Source organism: Pectinophora gossypiella, unplaced genomic scaffold (genome assembly GCF_024362695.1).
Source record: "Pectinophora gossypiella unplaced genomic scaffold, ilPecGoss1.1 Pgos_50, whole genome shotgun sequence".
NCBI classification, from domain to species: domain Eukaryota; kingdom Metazoa; phylum Arthropoda; class Insecta; order Lepidoptera; family Gelechiidae; genus Pectinophora; species Pectinophora gossypiella.
In genome coordinates this window covers 233,667-253,581 of record NW_026063260.1, presented here as the reverse complement: position 1 = coordinate 253,581, position 19,915 = coordinate 233,667, and the positions used below count along the sequence as shown (strand labels likewise).

Below are 19,915 nucleotides of genomic sequence, written 5' to 3'. Positions count from 1 at the left end.
GTTTTTTTTCATCCGGGTATTAGTGTGTGTTATGTTTGAGTTTTTTGTACGAGTTTCTACAGAAAAATAGTCAAGAATTGTTTTTTTAGGTTTACATGCGAAAAAGAAGAAAGATTAAAGATTAAAAGAATTAACAGGTCAAAATTGTAATTGGCACTTTTTTTGTTATCATACATGGTATCCTTCAAGTTTTTAGACAAGTCAGAGTTACATAAATATAAATTATTATAATCAGTGCAGTCAATAATAAAATTTAAGATTTTTGCTTATATCATCGAGTAAATGGGATTTATCTACAATATTCATGCTACATGTTCAGTAATGACAGTTTACAAAATTGTGACATAATATTTTTATCCCTTTGTTCAATTTCATTTCATTTAGATGTTTATTCTGTATTACACTTAACACGATGACAGTACATTTCTTCGTAAGGTATTTTAATGTAGCACTTAGCTCGGCCAAAACTTTTACTGGATTCTTATCATTTTCTCCAACACACAAAATAATTTTGTCAGTTTTGATTGAGTCAGTATTCCAGGAGCATTTTAAAATTTCTTCTGTGCTAGCGTTCGGTTTAATTTGTGATAACACGCCATATTTTGTAGGTGTGTTATATTCAGTTCTAGATTGTAGCATAACTGAAGCTAGATTTACGCATGTCTGTGAACCAAATATCCATATCTTTGGAGTACGTTTTTGATTTATTAACTTTGCAGTTTTTTCTGGTTCAGAAAGATTCGCGTTTACGGCCTTTTGTTCGGTTTGCTTCTGTATCACCGGCGGAGTTGATGTCGCTTCTATAAATTCTTCGCGTTTCCTTGTTGTTGTTTTTGTCGGCGATGGTACGTCGTTTATGCTTGTTGCGATAGGTTGTGAATTAATGTCATTAAAGCTTTGGTCAATATTTCCATCTTTAGTAAAATCCAATTTTGTTCCATTCAGTTTCTTCTTCTTTTTGCTTGTACTTGGTTTAATTTTAGGCGTTGATTTCCATATGTGTGTAAGATGTTGATTTTTTTTTTCGTATTTGGTTACAATTTTTTTCAAATCGAAGTTTTCTGATAGAATATTTTCTATTTCATTTTCTGCTATTTCTAATTTTTCCTGAAGAGTACTTATCATTTACTTAAGTTCCATAATCTTTTCATAGCCGCTTGATTGCTCCGTAAACTACCAGTCTACACACTTTCTGCACCTAATATGCCCCGTAGACCACTAGTCTACAAGATTACCTGTGCTTAAATTGCCCGTGTGGACTAGTGGTCTACAAGCGCTTTCGACTAGACCTTTCTCTAGTTTTATGAATTATATCCGTCTTCCTCGTTCATTAGCGTGTTTATATATATCTATCCTGCTTCTTTGATAAATTTCCAACCAACTAAAACCATAAAACCGTATTCCATTCCTAGAAAAAAATTAAAAAAAACAAAGTTGAAGTTGACATTTTCGAATGTGTGGTTCGCGAGTGCTGTGATTTATGTGTTGTGCCGATTTGTGAAGAATTTAAATACTTACGGTGAGTATTTTTACTTGGATTTTTATTATTATCAAGGTAAGTAAACTACTAAACTGTAGAAATAAAGTTTTCAGCGTGAAACATAAAATTTGTCCTTTTCTGAACCCGATAAAGTTGACGGTATATTTTTGGCGCGCGCTTCCCGGCTAACGTAATAGTTTTATCTTCAATTTTGATGTATTTGGGTTGTATTATAATTCTAAATACTATCAAAATGATTATTAACGTTATGATCATGTAAATTCTAGCCGGGACGTTAAAATTAGAAGCATTTTTGAGTCAGAAATATTAAAATCTGACTAACAAGTGTTAATGGTGCATATAAGGCTACGTGCACACCGTGAGATCGCGGGACCGAAATCCGGAAAATATATTTAACGTTACTTTGGCTTATTTAAAATGTTTTTGAATGTTTTTTTATTTATATGCAGTTAAGGTTAGGTGCTGACGGAGTAATCGTGCGTTCCGGACTGGTTTTTTTTCTATACGCTTGTCCGAAATTGACCATATTATTAAATTTTACCGCTTGTGAATGTGAAATGCTTGCTGCTGGTTTTTATTTTTTTTTTGTCTTCTATTTGGTTTTTTGTTTTTTATTGCATGTGATACAGAAATTGTAAGCCAAAGTGGTCAGGGTGCTATGAGACCACGTCGGGGCTTGGGAGCGGCGAGAGGTCGCGGAGGTGCTCGAGGTGGTGGTCGGAACGGTGTCAGTGGTAGTAGGGGTGGCCGTAGGCCACGCTGTGCCCGATCTTTGTCTTTTCCACCGTAAGCAATATTAAATTCAAACTAAATCATTAATTGTAAGTAAAACTTCCGACATTCACTAAAATATTTTTTTATGTTTAGTCTTGGAGATGAAAACGTAGAAGTGCCAGCAGTGGAACCTTCTCCAGGCCCATCTGGAATTTCACAACGGTAAAATCTAAATAAATTAACTTTATTGTATATAATTGTTCCAGTAACATTCATTCATAAAATTTTGGATTTTAGGCCTACTTCATTGACAGAGCAATTGAAAGTCGCCAAGATGGCAAGGCATAAGGATAAAAAACATGAAAAGTTGCTGTCTGAGAATCAAAAAAAGGAACTGTCCAGGCTACGCGATGCAAAGCAAGTAGGCAATTTTAAAATGCCAGATGCTCCAGAACCACAGTAAGTAAAGTTAGAAATAAATTCAATGTTTTAACTGCTCATAAGCTTGTTTGGGTTGAACATGTGCATGGTATCAGGTCAACATTTTTTTATTTATTTACAGAAGAGGAAGAGGAAAGGGAAAGGGCAAAGGAAGAGGCAGTGAAGACTCGCGGATGTGGAGGCCATGCCCACTTTTACCTGGGGTACCAACTGTCCCTCCTCCACGTATACGTCAGCCGTGGGAATTGCAACAGCAACGCCCGATTGGTAAATGTATAATACTTTATTAATAATATTTCCGTAGGTACTTCATTCATCTGTCAAAATCTCATTTGAGTCAAAACCTAGAATTCGTAACAGAGTTAAACTCAATCATGTTTAAAGTTAGGCATATTATGTTGTGTTCATTCTCTCTAGTAAATATCCTCGTTGTTAAATTCTAGATATCACCGCGGAGCAGGAGCATGAGGATGATGACATCGAAGGCACACCTGCCGGCTCCATAAGCCCGCCACAGCATGTTACAGGTAAGGCTAAAACTTCTTAAAGCAGATGACAGTTTTTGCTCCGGCTTACGTACTACTTTATTTATTTTTCTATTCCAGTTACCACCGCGGAGCAGGAGGATGAGGATGATGACATCGAGGGCACACCTGCCGGCTCCATAAGCCCGCCACAGCATGTTACAGGTAAGGCTAAAACTTCTTATAGCAGATGTCAGGTTTTGCTCCGGCTTACGCAATACTTTATTTATTTTTTTTATTCCAGTTATCACCGCGGAGCAGGAGGATGAGGATGATGACATCGAAGGCACACCTGCCGGCTCTATAAGCCCGCCACAGCATTTTACAGGTAAGGCTAAAACTTCTTATAGCAGATGTTAGTTTTTGCTCCGGCTTACGTAATACTTTATTTATTTGTTTATTCCAGTTACCACCGCGGAGCAGGAGGATGAGGATGATGACATCGAGGGCACACCTGCCGGATATTTTCTTCCAGAAATCACCCAGGATGAGGAGATATGCCCTCCCCTCCTAAAGGCCGTTCCTTCTGCAGGGACCCCATCTCAAGCAAAGTAGGTTATTCTGTTTCTGTAATAAATTAATTTTTGCCGATTCTAAAACAAATTATAAACAAAATTTACAGTTTCTACAATTTTTTATTGACAGGAAACGCAAGATCCAATTTTCGCCCTCAACGGGGATCATCCAGGGTACTGCATCGCCTCAAAATATCTTGCCAGCTGAGATAGAATTCCTGGGGTTTACACCTTGTTAGTTGATATGATATTATTTAAAAAATACCTATATTTCTTTTCCTTTCAACTTACTTTCTAAAAATTTATAACTGTTTCAGCTTCTACCGGCACTCAAACAGCGCCTGGCTCTGGAAGAAGCAATTACGATATGGGTAACTTAAAGTTTTATTTGAATTTCATGTATCGCCTCCATAAGATGATAGGGTGAACCAAATCCTAAAATAATTTATTTTCTTACTTACAACAGACGTCGATATCGATATAGAGCGAGACTTCATAGAGCCTGGCGAAGGCAGCGAAATAGATGAAGATGAGTTGGCGGATATTATGGTCGGTATGATCGATATTTCCTTGAAACCTAAACAAATCGGTGATTTTCCGATGGACTTAGACAGTATTGCTGAACAAGAGTTAGATGAGGCGATACAGGAGCTGGACAATGCTGCCGACCAAGAGCTTCGGAACGTGGTGGGATCGGAAGTGGATTTGCTTCAATTTGACTGGCGAGGCGAGCCGGAAAATTTTGAGTCTGTCAGGGAAGCATTTACTGTGCCATCTACTGGACCAACGTTTGATAACGCCGATTTAATTCCCTTAGATGTTTTTTTCAAGATTTGGGATGCTGATATTATTGCTCACATCGTGCGCGAAACCAACCGCTACGGTGCTCAGCTAATAATGTCAACCATACCATCCAAGAAAAATTCTAGATTAAGCCGTTGGAAAGACGTGACCAGTGACGAAATCCTACGGTTTTTAGCAGTTTTAATGTTACAGTCACTGGTTATAGATTATGTGGAGAGAGAATATTGGTATCCCGCGATTGGAGAACTCCAAATAGGCAATTTTAAAGAAATAATGACTTATAACCGTTTCGTCATCATCAAACGTTGTCTCCATTTTATAGACAATACCACTTTGCCCGTGCCGTCCACCAAACTTGATAAAATCATGCCCATCATTGAGCACCTAAACAAAAAATTTAAGTCTTTATACGTTCTTGAGCAAAATATAGCAATTGACGAGTCACTCCTTCTTTGGAAGGGGCGCCTCTCATTTGCGCAAAAAATTGCTACAAAAAGAGCTCGAGTAGGTATAAAGTCTTACGAATTATGTGAATCCAGGACTGGATATTTATGGCGGATGGAGGTCTACACGGGCAAAGGCCACACACATGTGGTACAAGACGGGGAGCCGGAAGAGCGCGGGCAAGAATCTGACGAGCCGGAGAGTGCCACGTCCCAGATTGTGCTGAACTTAACGAGACCACTTTTTGATAAAGGCCATACTTTAATAATGGACAATTTTTATAATGCGCCTCTTTTGTCTCGGATCCTAAAAGTTCAGCACAAGACTGATTCGATGGGTACTCTACGACTCAACCGAGAGTTTGTCCCCGAAACTCTTAAAAAAAAAACAAAAAAAAACATGAAGCAGGGTGAGGTAGCATTCAGTACGACAAAGGACCTGAGTGTGGTTGTGTGGATGGACAAAAATGTTGTGGCAATGATTTCCTCTTTCCATCCCATACAAGTCGGCGGAATTGAAAAATACGGTTACTACCGGTATAAACCGCAAGTTGTACTTGATTATAATCTCTCAATGGGGGGCATCGACCACAAAGACCAAATGCTGTCTGCCTATCCCATTGAGAGATCAAGAAACATAATCTGGTACAAAAAATTCTTCCGCCGACTTGTAAATGTATCAGTGCATAATGCTTTTGTAATGTTCAACCACAACCGCACTCACGCTCTTCGTTACCGTGAATTCCGCCTGCAGTTGGCAAAGCAACTGCTGCAAAGCAGCAGATCAGCAGCACCTTCCCGGTCTTTAGCACCGGCGGCACGACCAGCACCAGCGGCATGCATACGGAATATGCACATGCCAGGAAAAAACACAAAAAAACAGCGCTGCAAGCTCTGCTACGCTGCCAAAGTGCAGCGCTCGACGGTATGGCGGTGTACCACCTGCAATGTTAATCTGTGTATCATAGGATGCTACGAGGCATACCATATTAATCTAGCGCAGAATCCCGCCGTTTAGTGCAAGCTTTTTTGGTTTTTTTTTTGTTTACTCCGGATCCGACTACCTAGTCTATGTCAGAGTACGTATCAAAATATACAGGATGCAAAAAAATTAGCTGACCAAACTTCAAGGTGTGATTCTTACCCATGAAACTGAACAACTTTCCCCAAGGAGCATAGGTCAAAATATGAAAAGAATTTTGGACCTCCCATACAAATTGCATCATCTGCTGAGTCAAATTTTTCAAATTTTTTTCTCATATTTCGACTTATGTTCCTTGGGGAAAGTTGTTCAGTTTCATGGGTGAAATCACACCCTGAAGTTTGATCAGCTAATTTTTTTGCACCCTACATAAAATCAATATATCTACATAAGATCGAAACAAAAAAGTCAAAATTTAATTTAATTTAATTTATCTTTATTGTAAACTTCACAGCACATATTCTTACAAAACAAAAATGCCGAAATTTGAAATACATAAACTACGGAAGTAATAATTAACGGTGTTTTGGGATTGATGTCACAGACAGTCAACAACAAACAAAATCGACGAAACTCTGGATCCGGAAAAAATATTTTCCGGATCACACTCGGTCGGTGTGTACCGCACCTTAAATATTGGTGTAGCCTGCCAATTTGCTGCCAATGTTGTTGTTTACTCTTGAATATGTTTTTGTAATACAGTACAATACACAAGTGTGATATATTTTTAGAAAGGGCTTGAAATTTTCTATTTGGTTTAATTATTATTGTTTTTACATTGTCTATTTTGTAGAACAAAAAATCTGTAAAACTACATTGCTTTCACTGTTCGAATGAGACCTGCAGCATTAATTTTAACATATTTCAGTAATGGCTTACGCTATCGATTGGATGTTTGTATATTTCGTAAGAATATAAAATAATCTATATTATACTACTTAAATTGTAGGCCTAGATGTATTATTTGCGCATCTGTGATGATAAAAGTTTGTCTAAAATTACGGTTGCGCCGCCAAATTTTTATGCAAAATAAAAGAGCTGTAAATAAATATTTTTGTAGGAACACGTGTATGTTTTTATTTACTATCCTCATGTTTATAGTATATATATTGTAATGAAAAATAAAAAACCCTATGTTATCGCTTTAATTTTTGAAATATGATCGTTCAAACACAAATCGTGCTCAAAAACGCACTAGCTCTGTGTTCAACCTATGATAACTTTACACTGTAGTCAAATATCGATAAACAAAGCACTTAAATAAATAGCTTTGTTTATTCTAAACATAGAAAACAACACTTGACAGGGTTCTAATAACAAGTTGAGTCACAATGAATGGTTTCGTCGAACTCGAGCCACGCCGCACGGCACCGCGCTAAGTAGCGAAAACGAACGGGCAAAGTTGATTCACGGCGGTCGGCAAACGGGGCAAAGTAGCGCGCAGGTCGAAGGCCGGGCGGGCAAGCGAGCGGATAGACATTTTCTCCTAATTCCGGGCAACTCGTATTATGTACATTGTTCGAAAAAGATGAATAGTTCAGATCATCCTCCTCGTCGACTGACAAACTGTCAAGGGAATTACGCGTTGTGATATTTATTTTTTCTATGTTCCTTGAAGATGTCCCTTGATCCCTTTTGTGAGCGTCCTCCCAGCATGGATCGCACTTCCATATAATTCTTTTAGAAGGAGACATTAGATAAAATCTTTTTGTCGTAACAGCTGTGCAATCTGGTACGTGAAAATGACTATTGCATACAGAACAACTTAGATAATGGCGATCTTTAATATTTTGTTTACATTTATTGCAAGTCTTCGGCATATTACTCGATGTTTCTTATTAAGGAAAAAAAAAAACTTATTGGACTAACTTTTGTAGCTAGTCCCCCAAAAAAGTAACGAAAACAAAACAAAAATCGACAAAAAAATCCAAATCAGAAAAAAAAAGTCAAAAAGTTCAATGTCATTTAGCGAGGATTGAACTCGGTTCTCACAAGTCCTTGAGAGCCAAGACCGGCACTTTTTCCACTGCACTGTTTAGTTTATTAAGAGGATGTTCGAAATATGGCACCTTATAAATACAGTGCGGTATCAACTGTTATTTGTTATGAACCTAATGTCACACTACCGCAACATTCAATCATATATTGGGTTCAAAGGTCAAATTTGATTTGAATGTAGAAACGGTTGTTTCTAATCAAATCTAATGTTATTTCATACATTAGTGAAATGTTTTCTTTCAGTAATTTGTAGGATATTTTTGTGGGTATTTGTAAATAATATGATTGTCGGTAGTTACTTGTGTGGAATAAATCAGTCGTCATCCTAGCACCGGTGTTTTAATACATACCTACATACTCGACATGGCGCAGTCGGGTCAGAACTAAATTCCGTGGTATAAAAGTAAAGTAATACAGATCAAGAGAACTAAAAAAAAGAAAAAGTGAAAATCGTTAATAGGAATGTGTAGATGAATACATATTTTTTAAAGATAATACCGCAAAGCAATGGAATCTACTTTGCCACCACCACCGCCGTTTTCATATGTGAATAATTTAGAAAATGTAACCTCGGGAAATGTGTCCAAAGATTGGATGAAATGGAAATCTGCATTTTTAATTTATTATGAGGCGTGTGAACTTGCTAATAAAGGACCAAAAGTGCAAATAAATATATTTTTACACATAGTTGGAGAGCAGTGTCGGGAGGTATACGAACAATTTAGTGAAAAATTTTCGGACTTAAAAACGTTAATAAGTAAATTTGATAATTTTTTTTTGTTAAAAAAGAATATAACTGTGATCCGTCATCGATTTTTCACTCGCGATCAGCAAAATGGAGAATCTATAGAACAATATGCATTCGAGTTAAAGAAATTGGCTGCTAACTGTGAGTTCGGTACTTTGTGTGACGATCTGGTACGAGACAGATTGATATGTGGCATACATGAAAACGCTATGCGAGAACGCTTACTGCGTGAACCAGATTTGACTTTAAAAAAATCGGTGGACTTATGTAACATCGCACAAATGTCTAAAGTTCAAGCAGGAGTGATAAAAAAGGATTTTGTAGAACACAACGCATATACTGTAGACAGTAGAAATGTAGACGGGTATGGAACAGAAGAAAATGAAGACTACAGAATGTACTGGGTATCCCGCCGTGGAGCTGGCTCGAGCCGGGGCGGTCGAGGAGCAGCGCGCGCGCATCGGCCGCCGCCGCCGCCGTCCCGCTCGCCTGCCTATACCGCGAGTACCGCGCACTTATCGTATCGCGTTTATCGTACGCCTATGCAGCCGCGGTCAACGTACAATTATAATAATAAACAACAACACGAGGTGAAACGTAATGGTGTACGATCTATCTGTGAGAGGTGCGGTATGAGTCATAAATATAACGGTTGTCCGGCATACGGTAAAAGATGTCTAAAATGTAATAATCTGAATCACTTTTCAAGAGTGTGCAATGTATACGAGGTGCAGGAGGATAACTTCGCCGATCAGGTAATCCATTATGTTAATCAACCTTACAATAACTGGTGTGTGAGATTGTCAATAAACAATACGGAGGTATCGTTTAAAATTGATACGGGTGCAGATGTCGTGGCCAGATCATAGAATTGACCATTTCATGAAATGATCGACCATTTCATGAAATGATCGACCATTTCATGAAATGGTCGTATTTCATGAAATGGCCAACTTCAACTGACCATATCGTTTAAACGTCAGCGTTTAATGATATTTCCATCCACGTTTGGCCATATCATTAATGTAGGGTGTCCATGATAAGTGGTGTAATAAAAACGCGAAATAAGGTAGGAAATAATGTATTACTCTAGTACAAAGTACAAAAATGTTTAAAAGTCAATTAAAAATTAAAAAGTCATTTTCGATTAACGGAGTGTTGATGTAGTTGACATATACGCCGTAACTGCATCTCGCTTTGAAGTCGTCGTCATATTTTTTGACACTATTTCATGCCATTGGTCATCATTCAGTATACTTTTCGTGTGTAAGATAAACATACTGGCGGCGTAGGGGTGGCCCAAGGGCCACCTACTGTTATACCTTGTAAAGATTATAAAAAAAAGGATTATGATAATTTAAATTATGACAAAAACATTTATGCGTTTTAATAGAATCCTGTTTCAAGTAGTTAATGCCATCTGCGGCATATCTACAATAAGTCACGTCAAAAAAAGAAACTTTACGGACAGTAGGATCGTCTATATTTTTCTTTTTTAAAATTAATATCTCTTCATTCGCAGTTTTAATTATATCATATTTTGAAATCCAATAATAGTCCATTGATTTACGTAGCGTGGTCACTCGACCTTCATTATTTGCCATATAACCTAAAAATAAAAATAAAGTTGTTGTCTACTGTTAATACGAGTTTTTCTTTTCACCTTAGTGTCAAAACATTGCTTCAATGCACTTTTATCTTGTATTTGCTCATTATTATTCGTATTATTCGCGTCCACACAAGAATAATTATTGTCCGCCGCCATTATGCAAAACATAAACAAAGCGACACCAGCGCCACTACCGGTGGATAATGTTACTATTTTACGATATGATCACTAACGTTTGGCCATATCATGAAGTAATCATGCATTTAGTTGGTCATATCGTTAAACGTTTTGTGTTCATTGATCTGGCCAAACCACATCATGATGTGGCCAACGAATGTTGTTCTATTTCATGAAATACGACCATTTCATGAAATGGTCGATCATTTCATGAAATGATCAATTCTATGATATGGCCACGATACAGATACAAATGTCTTGCCTCGTAGTTATTTACAAAAAATTGGTATTGACGAAGATGATCTCATCAAGACATCTATTCGACTGCGAGGGTATTCGGGTGGTGATATTAAAGTTATTGGTAAATGCAATTTAAAAATAAAATATAAAGACTTAGATTACATTTTGGATTTTATCATAGCAGATGTGACTTCTCCTCCAATATTGGGATGTCATTCCTGTCAAGAACTAAATTTAATTAAATTAACGTTGGCAGTAAAAAGTGAAATAGAAAACAGTGAAAATAAAAAGAAAATACTAAAATAGTATGCGGATATTTTTGAAGGTGTAGGTTGTTTGCCAGGTGAATATAAGATTGGAATTGACGAAACAGTTCGTCCTGTAGTACATGCGCCACGAAAATTACCATTGGCTATTAAAGACAGCTTAAACAATAAGTTACAAGATATGGAGAAGCAGGGGATTATTTCGAAAGTGGAAGGGCCGAACGACTGGGTGAATAGCATGACGGTGGTACGAAAGCCAAATGGGGATCTAAGAATTTGTTTAGATCCGAAAAATCTAAACAAAGCTATAAAGCGAGAACATTTTCATTTGCCAACAATAGATGAAATTACTGCTAATCTGGCAGGATCCAAATATTTTAGTACATTGAATGCAAAAAATGGTTTCTGGCAACTAAAATTACACACCGACAGCACTAACTTGTGTACTTTCAACACTGCGTTTGGAAGGTATAAATTTTTACGTTTGCCATATGGTATAAAATCAGCCTCAGAAGTGTTTCATAAAAAAATGTATGAGCATTTCGATGATTTGGAAGGAGTATGTTTGTTTGTAGATGACTTGTTGGTGTATGGGAAAACAAAACAGGAACATGATTACAGACTAAAAAAAGTTTTGGACCGATGTAGAACAAAAAATTTGAAATTAAATAAAGAAAAATGCAAGTTTGCATTGAAAGAAATTAAGTACCTTGGTCATAAAATTACACAGAATGGGATTTATCCAGATGAGTCACACACATCAGCTATAAAAAATATGAAGGTTCCAGAATCCAGCAAAGAATTAGAAAGATTCCTAGGTCTTGTTAATTATGTTGGTAGGTTTGTGCCTAATTTAGCAGAGAAAACGCACACATTAAGAGACTTAATAAAAAAGGACGTAGAATGGCATTGGACAGCAGACCATCAGAAATCGTTCGAAAATTTACAAAAATGTCTTACAACAGTACCAGTATTACAATATTATGTTGTAGAGAAACCGGTAGTACTGTCGGTCGATGCCAGTAGAAATGGATTGGGTGCATGTTTACTGCAGGATAATTTACCCGTCAGCTACGCGTCAAGGTCACTGACAAATGCAGAACAAAATTACGCGCAAATAGAAAAGGAGTTATTGGCCTGTGTATTCGCATGCAAAAAGTTTTATTCTTACATTTATGGCAAATCAGATGTCATCATAGAAACAGATCATAAACCACTAATAAATATTATTAGTAAACCTATAGCCTGTGCACCAGCTAGATTACAAAGGATGCTATTACGATTACAGCTTTACTCATTTAAATTAGTATACAAGCCGGGCAAGTATTTGTTTATTGCGGACGCGCTATCAAGGGCCCCGGAACCGGTTTAATATCGCGATCCCGAGACGCGTGATCACTTCGATGCGCTGGCGCAAGTGTGTGCTGTTACTACGTGCAATCCGCTCACTGTAACACACTTTGTACATTTACAAAAGTGTACGCAGAATGATAATCAACTTCAGATGGTTATAACATACATAGATAAGGGATGGCCCGAACATAAAAATTTATTACCAGATGAGGTGACTGCCTATTGGTCATATAAAGATGAGCTAACTAAATCATATGGCTTAGTATGGAGAGGTAGTCGAGTTGTTATTCCAAAAGCAATGCGTTCTGAAATGCTGAAGAAAGTACATGTAGGACATTTGGGTTTAGAAAAGTGTAAATTACGAGTGAGAGAATGCATGTTTTGGCCAAATATTAATAGTCAATTAGAAGATTACATAAGTAAGTGCCAAGCGTGCATAACTTTTAAAAATGCGAACGCAAAGGAGAAAATGATTCCACATGAGATACCAAACAGAGCATGGTCGAAGGTTGGTACAGATACTTTTCATTACAAAGGCGAAAAGTATTTAATAGTAATAGACTACTACAGCAAATTTATCGAAGTTGTAAAACTGCATTCTTTACGTAGTGAAGACGTCATTGATCAGATGAAAGTCATATTTTCAAGACAAGGCATTCCAGACATAGTAATGTCAGATAACGGCCCGGAATATTGTTCTGAAGATTTTAAACAATTCTCAAAACAGTGGAACTTTATGCATGTTACGTCATCACCGCGATACGCGCAATCAAACGGACAAGTTGAGAGGGCGATTCAAACTATTAAAAATATAATGAAAAAGACACAACATGATAATACTGACTTCAGACTAGCGTTGTTGTTATACGAAAATACACCTATCAGCAGGGATATACCTTCTCCTGCAGAGTTGTTGAATAATAGGAAAATGAGAACTATAATACCTTGTAATCCAAAAATGTTAAAACCTAAAATTCACAAAAATATAAGATTACATTTAGATAATCGCCAGCAAAAACAGAAGAAATATTATGATAAAGGAGCAATGGATATGCTGCCTCTAAGTATAGGTCAACAAGTGCGAGTCAGAGTAAATAAGCAGTGGGTAAGGGCGATAGTAAATGGACTGGTCGGAAAACGTTCATATTTGGTGAAGCTAGTGGACGGTGGAACACTAGTTCGAAATCGTAGACATCTTAATATTGATAGGGGACAATATATAAATAAACAAAATTGTACAGAAAGAGATAATGTATTGCCATACGATGATATGAGGTTCCCGGATGAGGAACCAACATACAGTACCGGTGGTCGTTTACAATCTCCATCCGGTAGTAATAATAATAATATACCGTTGTCAAGTGTATCTCAACCTCAATTTTCACGTTCTGGCAGGACACTGAGACAACCTGATCGGTGGGGCTATTCGGCGTTTTGAGTCTGCAAAAGAAAACAATTTTATTAGTAGAAACATGAAATAAATTAAGGTGTAAGTAACAAATAGTAAATATATATATATATATATATATATATACTAGATGTCGCGTGGTTCGCTCGCAGCAAGCTGCTCGCGTGTCTTGTTTTTCCGCCATTTTTTTACCGCGATAGAATTTGAACAAGACTTGAATAGGTCTCGTGAAATCAAAAAAGTTCTAGGTGCTATAGTTTTGCCAGGCCGTAGGGTGTCTCCCTGATGCGGAGCAGTTTTCCAAGATGACGTTCTGATCACACCGCTTTACATCATTTTTACACCCGAGACATTTTCTGGCAAAACAAAAATTTATATGGCGGCCATCTTGTTTTTCGGCCATTTTGTTTTTTTTTCACTGGCGATAAAATTTGACCAAGACTTTAACAGGCTTCGTGAAAACAAAAAAGATCCAGGTGTGATAGTTTCGCCAGGCTGTAGGGTGTCTCCCTGATGCGGAGCAGCTTTCGAAGATCGAAAAGTATTTCCATACTCAACATGATGTTTCGATCACATTCCTCATACATCATTTTTACCCCCGAGGCATTTTCGGGAAAAACGAAAATTTTGTATGGTGGCCATCTTGTTTTTCCGCTATTTTGGTTTTTTTTCACCGGGGTTTGAATTTGACCAAGATTTAAATAGGTTTCGTGAAAAAAATATTGCTCTAGGTTTTATAGTTTTGCCAGGCCGTAGGGTGTCTCCCTGATGCGGAGCAGTTTTTCAAAATCAAGCAGTATTGAAATACTCAACATGACAATCCGATCACATCCCTACTATACATCATTTTTACCCTCGAGGCATTTTCAGGAAAAACGAAAATTTTGTATGGCGGCCATCTTGTTTTTCCGCCATTTTGTTTTTTTTTTTCACCGGGGATTGGATTTGACCAAGATTTAAATATGTTTTGCGAAAGAAAAATTGCTCCAGGTTTTATAGTTTTGCCAGGCCGTAGGGTGTCTCCCTGATGCGGAGCAGTTTTTCAAAATCGAGAAAAATTTCTATAGTCAACGGGATGTTCCGATTACAACCCCATACACATTTTTTACCAACGAGACATTTTTTGGAAAAACAAAATTTTGTATGGCGGCCATCTTGTTTTTCCGCCATTTTGTTTTTTTTTCGCTGGCGATTGGATTTGACTAAGATTTAAGTAGGTTTTGCGAAAAAAACATTGTTCCAGGTGCGATAGTTTAGCCAGGCCGTAGGGTGTCTCCCTGATGCGGAGCAATTTTCCAGGATCTGGAAGTTTTCCCATACTCACCGGAAGGTCCCGGTCACACCCCCCATACATCATTTTCACCCCCCGACACTCCTTCTGGGAGAACAACTATGTCAGTCAGTCAGTGAGTCAGTCAGTCAGTCCAATGGGTTTGTAGCTATATATTATATAACTAGATTTCGCGTGGTTCGCTCGCAGCAAGCTGCTCGCGTGTCCTGTATTAGTTCGTAGCATTGTATGGCGGCCATCTTGTTTTTCCGCCATTTTTTTACCGCGATAGAATTTGACCAAGACTTAAATAGGTCTCGCGAAATCAAAAAAGTTCTAGGTGCTATAGTTTTGCCAGGCCGTAGGGTGTCTGTCTGATGCGGAGCAGTTTTTCAAGATCAAGCAGTATTGAAATACTCAACATGACAATCCGATCACATCCCTATACATCATGTTTACCCCCGAGGCATTTTCAGGAAAAACGAAAAATTTGTATGGCGGCCATCTTGATTTTCCGCCATTTTGATTTTTTTTCAATCACGATAGAATTTGACCAAGATTTTAATGAGTTTTGTGAAAAAATAATCGTTCCAGGTGCGATAGTTTTGCCAGGCCGTAGGGTGTCTCCCTGATGCGGAGTAGCTTTCGAAGATCGAGCAGTACTGAAATACTCAACATGACGATCCGATCACATCCCTATACATCATTTTTACCCTCGAGGCATTTTCGGGAAAAACGAAAATTTAGTATGGCGGCCATCTTGTTTTTCCGCCATTTTGGTTTTTTTTTCACCGGGGATTGGATTTGACCAAGATTTTAATATGTTTCGCGAAAGAAAAATTGCTCTAGGTTTTATAGTTTTGCCAGGCCATAGGGTGTCTCCCTGATGCGGAGCAGTTTTTCAAGATCGAGCAATATTGAAATACTCAACATGACGATCCGATCACATCCCTATACATCATTTTTACCCTCGAGGCATTTTCAGGAAAAACGAAAATTTTGTATGGCGGCCATCTTGTTTTTCCGCCATTTTGGTTTTTTTTCACCGGGGATTGGATTTGACTAAGTTTTGAATATGTTTCGCGAAAGAAAAATTGCTCCAGGTTTTATAGTTTTGCCAGGCCGTAGGGTGTCTCCCTGATGCGGAGCAGTTTTTCAAGATCAAGAAAAAATTCCATAGTCAACGGGATGTTCCGATTACAACCCCATACACAGTTTTTACCAACGAGACATTTTCTGGGAAAACAAATTTTTGTATGGCGGCCATCTTGTTTTTCCGCCATTTTGTTTTTTTTTCACCGACAATAGAATTTGACCAAGATTTAAATAGGTTTCATGAAAACAGAATCTTTCCAGGTGCGATAGTTTTGCCAGACGGTAGGGTCTCTCCCTGATGCGGAGCAGTTTTCCAAGATCTGGAAGTTTTCCCATACTCACCGGGAGGTCCCAATCACACTCCCCATACATCATTTTCACCCCCCGAGGCTCCTTCTGGGAGAACAACCCTGTCAGTGAGTCAGTCAATAGGTACATGGGTTTGTAGCTATATATAGTATAATAACTAGATGTCGCGTGGTTCGCTCGCAGCAAGCTGCTCGCGTGTTTTGTTTTCCCGCCATTTTTTTACCGCGATAGAATTTGACCAAGACTAAAATAGGTCTCGTGAAATCTAAAAAGTTCTAGGTGCTATAGTTTTGCCAGGCCGTAAGGTGTCTCCCTGATGCGGAGCAGTTTTCCAAGATGACGTTCCGATCACACCCCTATACATCAATTTTACTTCTGAGACATTTTCTGGAAAAACAAAATTTTGTATGGCGGCCATCTTGTTTTTCCGCCATTTTGTTTTTTTTTTGTCACCGGTGATAAAATTTGACCAAGATTTAAATAGGTTTTGTGGAAAAAGAATCGTTCCAGGTGCGATAGTCTCGCCAGGCCGTAGGGTGTCTCCCTTATGCGGAGCAGCTATCGAAAACCCAGACGTATTTTCATACCTGACATGACGTTCCGATCACATTCCTATACATCATTTTTACCCCCGAGGCATTTTCAGGAAAAACGAAAAATTTGTATGGCAGCCATCTTGATTTTCCGCCATTTTGATTTTTGTTCACCGGGGATAAAATTTGACTAAGGTTTAAATATGTTGTGCGAAAAAAGAATTGTTCCAGGTGCGATAGTTTCGCCAGGCCGTAGGATGTATCTCTGATGCGGAGCAGTTTTCCAAAATCAGGAAAGTTTTCCATACTTGACGGGAGGTCCAGATTACAACCCTATACACAGTTTTTACCCGCGAGATATTTTCTGGAAAAACAAAATTTTGTATGGCGGCCATCTTGTTTTTCCGCCATTTTGTTTTTTTTTTCACCGGGTTAAAATTTGACCAAGAATTAAATAGGTTTCGTGAAAAAAATATTGCTCTAGGTTTTATAGATTTGCCAGGCCGTAGGGTGTCACCCTGATGCGGAGCAGTTTTTCAAGATCAAACAGTATTGAAATACTCAACATGACGATCCGATCACATCCCTATACATCATTTTTACCCTCGAGGCATTTTCAGGAAAAACGAAAAAATTGTATGGCGGCCATTTTGATTTTCCGCCATTTTGATTTTTTTTACCGGCAACTAAATTTGACCAAGATTTAAATAGGTATCGTGAAAACTAAAAAGTTCCACGTGCGATAGTTTCACCAGGCCGTAGGGTGTCTCCCTGATGCGGAGCAGGTTTTCAAGATCGAGAAGTATTTCCATACTCAACAATACGTTCCGATTACACCCCCATTCACAGTTTTTACCCCCGAGACATTTTCTGGAAAAATAAAATTTTGTATGGCGGCCATCTTGTTTTTCGGCCATTTTCTTTTTTTTTCACCGGCGATAAAATTTAACCAAGACTTAAATAGGTCTCGTGAAATCAAAAAAGTTCTAGGTGCTATAGTTTTGCCAGGCCGTAGAGTGTCTCCCTGATGCGGAGCAGTTTTCCAAGATCTGGAAGTTTTCCCATACTCACCGGGAGGTCCCGATCACTTTTCTCATACATTATTTTTACCCCCCGACGCTCCTTCTGGGAGAACAACTATGTCAGTCAGTCAATAGGTACATGGGTTTGTAGCTATATATAATATAACTAGATGTCGCGTGGTTCGCTCGCAGCAAGCTGCTCGCGTGTCTTGTTTTCCCGCCATTTTTTTACCGCGATAGAATTTGACCAAGACTTGAATAGGTCTCGTGAAATCAAAAAAGTTCTAGGTGCTATAGTTTTGTTAGGCCGTGGGGTGTCTCCCTGATGCGGAGCAGTTTTCCAAGATGACGTTCCGATCACACCCCTAATCATCATTTTTACACCCGAGACATTTTCTGGAAAAACGAAAAATTTATATGGCGGCCATCTTGTTTTTCGGCCATTTTGTTTTTTTTTTCACAGGCGATAAAATTTGACCAAGATTTAAATAGTTTTCGTGGAAACAAAAAAGTTCCAGGTGCGATAGTTTCGCCAGGCCGTAGGGTGTCTCCCTGATGCGGAGCAGATTTCAAAGATCGAGAAGTACTTCCATACTCAACATGACTATCCGATCAAATCCCTTATACTTCATTTTTACTTCCGAGGCTTTTTCTGGAAAAAGGAAATTTTGTATGGCGGCCATCTTGTTTTTCGGCCATTTTGTATTTTTTTCACCGGCGATAAAATTTGACAAAGATTTAAAAAGATTTCGTGAAAACAAAAAAGTTCCAGGTGCGATACTTTTGCCAGGCCGTAGGGTGTCTCCCTGATGCGGAGCAGTTTTTCAAGATCGAGCAGTATTGAAATACTCAACATGACGATCCGATCACATCCCTATACATCATTTTTACCCTCGAGGCATTTTCAGGAAAAACGAAAATTTTGTATGGCGGCCATCTTGTTTTTCCGCCATTTTGGTTTTTTTTCACCAGGGATTAGATTTGACCAAGATTTAAATCTGTTTCGCGAAAGAAAAATTGCTCCAGGTTTTATAGTTTTGCCAGGCCGTAGGGTGTCTCCCTGATGCGGAGCATATTTTGAAGATAGTGAAGTGTTTTCATACTCCACAAGACGTTCCGATTACATCCCCATACACAGTTTTTACTCCCGATGCATTTTCTGAAAAAACAAAATTTTGTATGGCGGCCATCTTGTTTTTCCGCCATTTTGATTTTTTTTCAACGGCGATTGGATTTGACCAAGATTTAAGAAGGTTTTGTGAAAAAAGAATCTTTCTAGGTGCGATAGTTTTGCCAGGCCGTAGGGTGTCTCCCTGATGCGGAGCAGTTTTCCAAGATCTGGAAGTTTTCCCATACTCACCGGGAGGTCCCGATCACTTTTCTCATACATTATTTTTACCCCCCGACGCTCCTTCTGGGAGAACAATTATGTCAGTGAGTACATGGGTTTGTAGCTATATATAGTATAACTAGATGTCGCGTGGTTCGCTCGCAGCAAGCTGCTCGCGTGTCCTGTATTAGTTCGAAGCTTTGTATGGCGGCCATCTTGTTTTTTGCCGGCGATTGAATTTGACCAAGACTCGAATATGTCTCGTGAAATCCAAAAAGTTCTAGGTGCTATAGTTTTGCCAGGCCGTAGGGTGACTCCCTGACGCGGAGCAGTTTTCAAAGATGACGTTCCGATCACACCCCTGTACATCAATTTTACACCCGAGACATTTTCATGAAAAACAAAAATTTATATGGCGGCCATTTTGTATTTCGGCCATTTTGTTTTTTTTGACCGGCGATAGAATTTGACCAAGACTAAAATAGGTCTCGTGAAATAAAAAAAGTTCTAGGTGCTATAGTTTTGCCAGGCCGTAGGGTGTCTCCCTGATGCGGAGCAGTTTTCCAAGATGACGTTCCGATCACACCCCTATATATATTTTTTGACCTTGAGGAATTTTCTAGAAAAACAATA

General features: G+C 38.4%; 1 pseudogene; it reads left to right on the top strand.

The window, feature by feature from the left end:
• The first annotated feature begins 1,155 nt into the window (after positions 1-1,155).
• On the top strand, positions 1,156-4,633 carry LOC126381404 (uncharacterized; annotated as a pseudogene).
• Positions 4,634-19,915: the final 15,282 nt, after the last annotated feature.